Source organism: Nannospalax galili, unplaced genomic scaffold (genome assembly GCF_000622305.1).
Source record: "Nannospalax galili isolate Female #2095 unplaced genomic scaffold, S.galili_v1.0 scaffold75, whole genome shotgun sequence".
Taxonomy (NCBI): domain Eukaryota; kingdom Metazoa; phylum Chordata; class Mammalia; order Rodentia; family Spalacidae; genus Nannospalax; species Nannospalax galili.
In genome coordinates, this window is record NW_008339433.1 from 4949058 (window position 1) to 4957175 (window position 8118).

At 39.7% G+C, this 8118-nt stretch overlaps 1 pseudogene; it reads right to left on the reverse strand.

Annotated features, from left to right (window-relative positions):
- Positions 1 to 293: 293 nt before the first annotated feature.
- LOC103734846 lies at positions 294 to 997 on the reverse strand (annotated as a pseudogene).
- Between the last annotated feature and the right edge of the window lie 7121 nt (positions 998 to 8118).

The following is an 8118-nucleotide window of genomic DNA, read 5'->3' on the forward strand; positions in this document are numbered from 1 at the left end:
AAACCCACGTGCAGAGCAATAGCCTACCTCCAAGTCTTGGGTGTTATAGACAAGATCTTGCTCTAACGCTAGATGATTTTAAATGTCTAACACACCCATCAATAAGAGGAAGTGAACATTTGCTATTTGAAATTTTAAGGTAGGTTTACTAAGTTCAATGATGAAACCTATCAGAAGAATATTCTCCTGAAAAATATGGGTTTTTCTCGAAAAAAGGAAGGAAAATCTAAACCCTCTCAGCATAGCCACAGATGCTGTGGCAGTCAAGTGTCTCTGGAGACAGGGACAGTCCACTAATCTGAGGAGTTGCTTACCTGGTCAGTAGGGTTGTAGTCTGGATGGTCCTCACCATCCTCCAGCTCCAAGTTATCCATTTCCTGGAACAAGGACTCATCAAACTCCACATTATTTCCAGCGTCCTCCAAGAACTGGATATCAGATATGTCAAGATTATCTTTTTCAAACAGCTGTTTCCAACTTTATTTTCCCGACTTTCTCTTCTTCTTTCATCCGTTTTTGATTTCTAGGAGTTCTGCATCAAAGTTGGCCTTCCAACTTAGGAAATTCTCAATTGTAACAGGAGTGCTATGGAACAATTTCTTTTCTGCTTCTTCAGCTTTTCTTTTTGTTTCTTTTCTTCCTCTCTTCTAGTTTTTATGTGATCTACTATTTCGTTCAATTTTTCCTGCACAGCTGTGACTAAAGCTCATCACCATGCCAAGGTTCTCCTCAGCCTGCAAAGCCAGTAGTTCTAAAATGTCTGAGACATCATTATCTTCTAGATTTTCTTGGGAAAATATTTCATAAAGGGGAGATTCGTCTGGATATTTTTTACTGTATGTAAACTTGAGGGTAGTCTGGACAGTTTCATCATTTTCTCCAGCCTCGGATTTCACAGTAATAAAGAAGCTGGATGGATTTTCTGAAAGTTCTGTGAAGGAGTTGGGGACTCCAGAGCATCCAGCTCGTTGCACTGCTCCTCGACATAGTATGTCATCTTGGCCCACACTGCTGCCCGCACATGGGTGTGACACCCGCACGGTGCAGAGTCTGATGCTCTTTTCTAAAACTCATCTTCTGTGGTCTGTGAATTTAATTCTTCAAATTCCCAGAGAAGTACTCGAAAGCCTATGGTTTAAAGTGGCTTTGGTGGCCTTTGAGTTTCCGAGAGCCTAGCTCCTCAAGCTAAGCACAACAGAGCCGAGAGAGGCTCCATCACTCTCAAAGACACCCAAATATTTCTGTATCACCATGTGGATTCTAGGAACCAAACCCAGAACCACTGCAAGAGCAGCCAGTGCTCTTAACTGCTGAGCCATCTCTCCAAGCCCCTAACAGTCAAATTCCTTAAATCAAAGGAAACTTGAGAGGCTACAAGAGGCAAGGCAATGTGCCTACATGCATACACATGTACAAAATGTGGAATCTAGAAAACGAATAAAAAGTAATAACTGACGTAATATATCAGAGAAATCCAAAGAACCAAGAAAGCTATTTAAACTTCATATCCCAAATGGCTCGGGATTGAAAGGTACTACATCTCTCTGAAAGGGAGAGTTTGGATGTAGAGTTGAAAATGGAAAGACTGAACATTTCTAGAAGAAGCAGTTAGTTCCCGGATTCCTCCACCCCAGTGGGAAAAGGGACATTTAAACCAAGCACAGACAACAGCCCTCCCTCTAAGATGCCATGATGAAAACAGGGATTCAGGTGAAGTCAGGATTCTGACTATTAAGACCTCCAGTCCCCTTTCTTGACTCAGTTCCCAAAATACTGATAGCCAGATTTATGCAAAAAAAAAATGGAAGAATCTACTTTGGAAAACTAATATAACCCAGAGACATAAACCAGGGATGATGCTGGAGATGTAGGCAGGATGTCAAATTATGTTGGATTTTTTTTAAGGTCATATTGGATTTTAGCCCCAAGATCAGAATAAAAATTAAGGGTTTTAAGTAGTAGAACATGATCAAGTTTGCATTCTTTTTTTTTAATTTTTAAAAAATGTATCTGTATGAGTGTATTGTCTGCATGTGTGTAAGTGCACCCATGTCGTGCAATGTCCACAGAGGTCAGAAGGAGGCATCGAATTCCCCTGGAACTGGAGTTGTGGATGGTTGTTAGCCACCATGTGGGTGCTGGGAATCAAACCCTGGTCCTCTGCAAGAGCAGTCAGTGCTCTTGACCACTGAGCCATCTCTCTAGCCCCAAGTTTGCATTCTTCAAAAAAGATTAAAAGGAGCTAGTATATCCATTTGTACATTAAAAGGAGGTAGTATATTCATTCAAACATGAAAGACTCTAAACCTTCACATTTGGAATATTTTTAATCATTCAAATACAATAGCTCCTCTTCTCTTTCTACTTTCCACAACTGAGAAGCATGACATTTGTTAGGTTGGATGTAGTCCCCACTTACTAGCTAAATTAATGTAACCAGTGTCTCCTCAAACACCAGCCGTCTTCAGCTACTTCACCATCACCACTGATCTGTATTCCTTTTTTAAAAAAACAGAGTTTCATGTATCCCAAGATGGTCTCAAACTTGCTATGCAGCCAAAGATGATCTCAAATACCTAATGCTGTTTTTAAATTTTAATTTATTTTTATTTTATGTGTATGAGTATGTTTTCTGCATGTATATGTGTGTACCATGTATGTGCCTAGTGCCCATGGAGGTGAGAAGAAAGTGTCAGATACCATGGAACTGGAGTTACAGGCAGTTGTGAGTTGCCCTGTGAGTACTGTAAAATGAACCCTGGACCTCTGCAAGAACAGCAAGTGCTCTTCACTGCTAAGCCATCTCTCCAGTCCCATGAACTCATCTTTTATCTAGAGAGATATAAAAATAGTTGTGTGTGTGTGTGTGTGTGTGTGTGTGTGTACAGTGCTCCTCTACTTACAATAGGTCATGTCTTGAAAATTTCATCATAAGTTAAAAATCATAATTCCAAAAGATATTTAATACACCTGTTCTACCAAATACCCTACCTTAGCCATACACCACACTATAGACTGTTAGTCATTTGCCTTCACAATAGTATGACTGACTGGGAGCCATGGCTCATTGTCACTGTCCAGTTTCTCAAGAGCATACCATGAGCCTAAGATAAGATCTAAATATAAATCTGAACTATGGTACCTACTGTAAGGGTATCACTTATTCACCACCATAAAGCAGAGGAACTAAATGCTAAGCCCTTACAGGTCAGGTGTGGTCTACGTAAACATACTTCCTACCTCTGTGTGCTAAGAGGACCTACAAGTGATATCCCATTAGTAATCAGCATATCAGTTGTTCAGATCATGGTTTCTATTTGCCATTCTCCAATAAAGTAATAGAAAATGTCAAAAGTGGGTCTGGAGAGATGGCTCAGCAGTTAAAAGCACTGGCTGCTCTTGCAGAGGACACAGGTTTGATTCCCAGAACCCTCATGGCAGCTAACTCTCCATAACTCCAGTTCCAGGGAATCTGATTCCCTCTTCTGACCTCTGCGGGCATTGTATAACACTGGTGCACTTACATACATGCATGCAAAACACTCATACATGTAAAATAAAAATAATAAATAAAAGATAATTTTTGAAAAAGAAAATATTAAAAGAACATTGACAACACCTTGAAAAAGGCTCTTGGTAGTCAAATCTGTGACAATTTGGGCATCAAGATAAATGATAATAATGGATTTTAACCAAGTATATAGCATAAGAATCCACGTACATATAGTGATATAAACAAATAAATGAGCAAGTAAATGGAACATAAGGTAGACTGTAGTCTTCAAAGATGCCCATCACAGCACACTGTATTGTAAAGGCTGTTGTTACTGTGTGATGTTAACAGTTGTCCCATGAAGTGGTATGGGCTAATTCTTTCCCCTTCAACCTACATAGATAGTTGTGACTGCATCAGCCAACATAGTTAAATGGAAGTAAAAGCTTTCCTTCTAAGGTTATGTTACAAAAGGACCACTGAATAGCCATCTTAATCTCTTATAATGCTGTTGAATCTCAGCCACAACCCTGGGATGAAATCAAGCAGCCACACAGAGAGGCCTTAGATACAATACAGATTCTGACTGATAGTCCAAGGTGAGGTCTTAGCCATGAACCAGCACTAATTACTTATGTGAGTGGGCCACTGTGGAAGTGGATGGGTCAATCCAGTTGTCCAAGCGGCATATCACCTTGCCCAGATCACAGATTTACACGCTGGTTAATCAATGATCAGTTTAAGTAACTGAATTTGGAGCTAGTGGTATATATAACAATAAATAGCTGGAACCAAAGAAATCTCTTCTCTTCCTTAGGGTAAAATGCCAAATAATGTAGAAAGATTGATGGAAATAGAGAGTCACTATTTGGCTATTGGAATAGTACTGGTTGATTCAAAGCTAAAGATGGTAGGAGGCAGATTTGGGGGGAAAAGAACATTGATATCATTTGCAAATATCGCCACACAAAATACTAATCAATTACAAAGAGCAAAATGAGAATCTTTATGGTGGCAGAACCTATAGGTACCCATTTAGTACACGATCAAAGTTTGCATCACAAGACAGGTGGGCATGGTGTAACCTCTGACATTCAGCACTGAGAAAAGCACAGCATCTTTTCTAGTATATCCCTGCCAAGAAAACATGGCCTGAGTCTAGTCAGGAAACAAAAAAATTTAAACATGGTAATTTTTTTCTTCACTTTTTATTTATTTTAAATGTATTTTTACTTTATGTGTATGAGTGCTTTTGCCTGCATGTATGTAAGTGCACCACATACAAATAATGCCTGCAGAGGCCGGAAGAGGGCATCTGATCCCCTAGAACTGGAGTTACAGATGGTTGTCAGCCACCATGTGTACACTGGGAACCAAACCCAAGTCCTCTGCAAGAAGAGCCAGTGCTCTTAACTGCTGAGCTATCTCTCCAGCCTATTGATTTATTTATTATTTTTAGTGCGTACACACATGGGTATGTGTGGATGTACATATGTGTGCAGGCCAGAGGTCCATGTCAGTTGTCTTCTTCTATGTCTCTCCATCTTGATTTTTAAGACATGGTCTCACAGAGAACCCATAGCTCACTGGTTAATTAGACTAGCTGGCCAGTGAGCTCCAGGAAGCCTGCTGTCTATATCTCCCCAAGGCTATGGTTACAGGTGTACTCTACCACACTCGGCTTTTATGTGGGTGCTGGGAATCCAAACTCAGGTTCTCATGCTTGCATTGCAAGCATTTTACTAACTGAGTCATCTCCTCAGCTCTTAAACACAGTAATTTCTAAAGCTGTTCAAGACATGAAAGGCAAGAAAAGACCATAACACTATCTCCTTCTGAAGGGACCTAAAGAGATGTTATGATAGCTAAATGCTGGATAGGCATTGCTCACAACTGAATGCTGACAATTATATATTCTGGATGGAATTCTGCACAAAAAAACTTAGCAAAGTTTCTGTGGAGTCAGTTTTCAGATGAATTGATAGTATTTTACCAATGCGGATTTCCTGAGTTGGAGAGTTGTATGCTAGTAAATATGGAAAATGGACATGATTTGGGGATACACTGGTAGGAATAGTTGTAGAAGAACACCATTTTTAGCTTACTCTTAGTTGGTTCACTGCAAAAGCCATGAAATGATCATGGAATTCTAGGTGAAAGGAATTTGGAAATTTTGTGTACAATACTTATGACTTTCCCGTTGGTTTGAAAATATTTCAAAGCATACACTTTTTTAAAACTACATGGGCACTTACATTACCAGATCATTTCAGATCAAGGATTCATTGCTAAATTTCAATTTAACTTCAGAACAAAGGGGTAAAGTTACCCGTAGACATAACCCCAACCACAGATATGTAAATTACATTGCAACCCAGGCTCCAATTCATACTAATTCATCAAAATTTCCATGACTGCTGCTGCATCAGCACTCTCAACTAAAACCCAGGCACTCCACGGTTTACTGAGTTCACTTCCAGTGCCGCAGGTGCTCATCACACAAAACAGTCTCGTGCTTGGTATGATACAACACAGAGGTACTCCATTGCCATAACAGCCTTTATGTGCCATCCACTGTATTGGTGAAAATATAACATGTGCACCCAGTGTTTCTCTTTGTATGTGCTGTGTCATTCATCCTTCATCTGCCTCATTCTCTGCCCTGGATGTCCGGACGGCTCGGAAAGTTATTTTCAGGCATGCGCTCCCAGTTAACATCCCACATGGAGAGCCTTTCCTGTTTTTCTCCCAAATTGCCACAAATAAGTTTGACAACAGGGAAATTAAAGTGGTAAGTAACTAAATGGAAGAAATTTAACAATATTAATAATTTTTTGGTCTTTTTTTTGAGACAGGGTCTCCCTGTAGCCCCAAGCTGACCTGGAACTCACTATATAGGCCAGGTTGGCCTTGAACTCACAGCGATCCACCTGCCTCTGGCTCCCAAGTGCTGAACAATATTAATAACTTAAAAATACAAATGAAGCCAGATGTGGTGGTGGACACCTTCAATTCCAGCACTTTTGGAGGCAGAGGCAGGAAGATCTCTGGCAGGTGTACATAGTGAGTTCCAGGCCAGCTGGGACTACAGGGAGACCCTGTCCTGAAAAGACAAAACACACACACACACACACACACACACACACACACACACGCATGCATGCACGCACGCACGCACACACACACACAAACACACACACACAAATGAAACCACAATATAGTAATTATTAATGTTAAATTAGTACCAGTCCTCAAGGTAGCCTACTAGAAATATAGACTGAAAGTCAGGGAAACATTTAGGCCATGGATCATGTATTTTGATATAAGTATTCTACTTATATAACTTTTAGCAGAAACATTATTCACAAAACAGTGTTGTTGTAATACTAAAAATACAAATAAAGGTGTGTAATATTCATGCATCCTTTCAGTTGGTACTTAGTGAGAACCGGCTATGAACCAGGTACATGCTGCAATACAGTTCTTTTTAAGTCTTATAATAAACTGCGACTCAATGAAATGTTGCACAATCAGGAAACCACTGAGTAGAAGCACTCATAGAAAACTGTTTATAAAGCGATGTTGAGTAAAATGTGAAGCTTTATAGGCACAATGGAAGACTCTGTACAGACTGTAAGTTGTAACAAATAAATAGATAAAACCATATATGGACCCCAAAATACAATAAAATCAAAATTTTATAGGTACTATGTAAAAGTAATGTTCAGGCTGTAAATAAAATTATAATAAACTTTGGTGCTTAAGTATGCATTTTAAATGCTTACAGAAACTCCAGTGTTATGGTCCACATGGTACAGATAAGGAAACTGAGCTCAAAAGGATTATAAAACAACACTAGAGCATTAGTTCTACCAGAAAATGTTTTCATCTGTCTGGTTTACTGCTATATCCCCAGCATCTAGAACAGTACCTGACACACAGCAGACACTCATAGTTCTTCACTGCGGAAAACGGCTGAGTCATGATTTGCTTGCAGTGTTCCTCTATCATGAGTCACGGAAGCTAGACCTACTGGGACCTCAGGGAATGAATTTAGAGATGGATAGCAACGCCTTCCTTGCCTCTCTTTTCCTTTCTCTTTTATCTCCTGCCCTCTGGTGGAAACACTAATGAGCAACAAGAGTGAGGGAAGAAAGGGCCAGGGGTCATCATTAAGAGTACAGATCACCTATGTGTTAGCAATGTGTAATTAACATCTCATTTTGTCTGGTTCTCTATGGTGTGGAATCAGCTAGATAGATTTTCATCAAATGCAGAAGTTAGGATTGAAATGACTGTCTGACTTGAAACACTGGCAAAATGTCCTTAGGGAACATTAAGGGACCGTAATTATTTTCTTCTTTTCATTCTAAGTTTGAGGGCCTATCACTTTATGCATCTGTGTATTAAGAAATTTACTTTTCTTTGCAGTGCTGGCAATCAACCTCAGGGCATCATGTGTGCTAGGCAAGCATACTACCACTGAGCTAGCCTTAGCCCAAGAACCTAATACTTTTTGAATTTTTCTAAAATGTCATAGAATGAAGAGGACAGTCAAAACCTTTTTAATTATGTATATATATATGTGTATGTCTGTGTGTGTGTGTGTGTGTGTGTGCATGTGT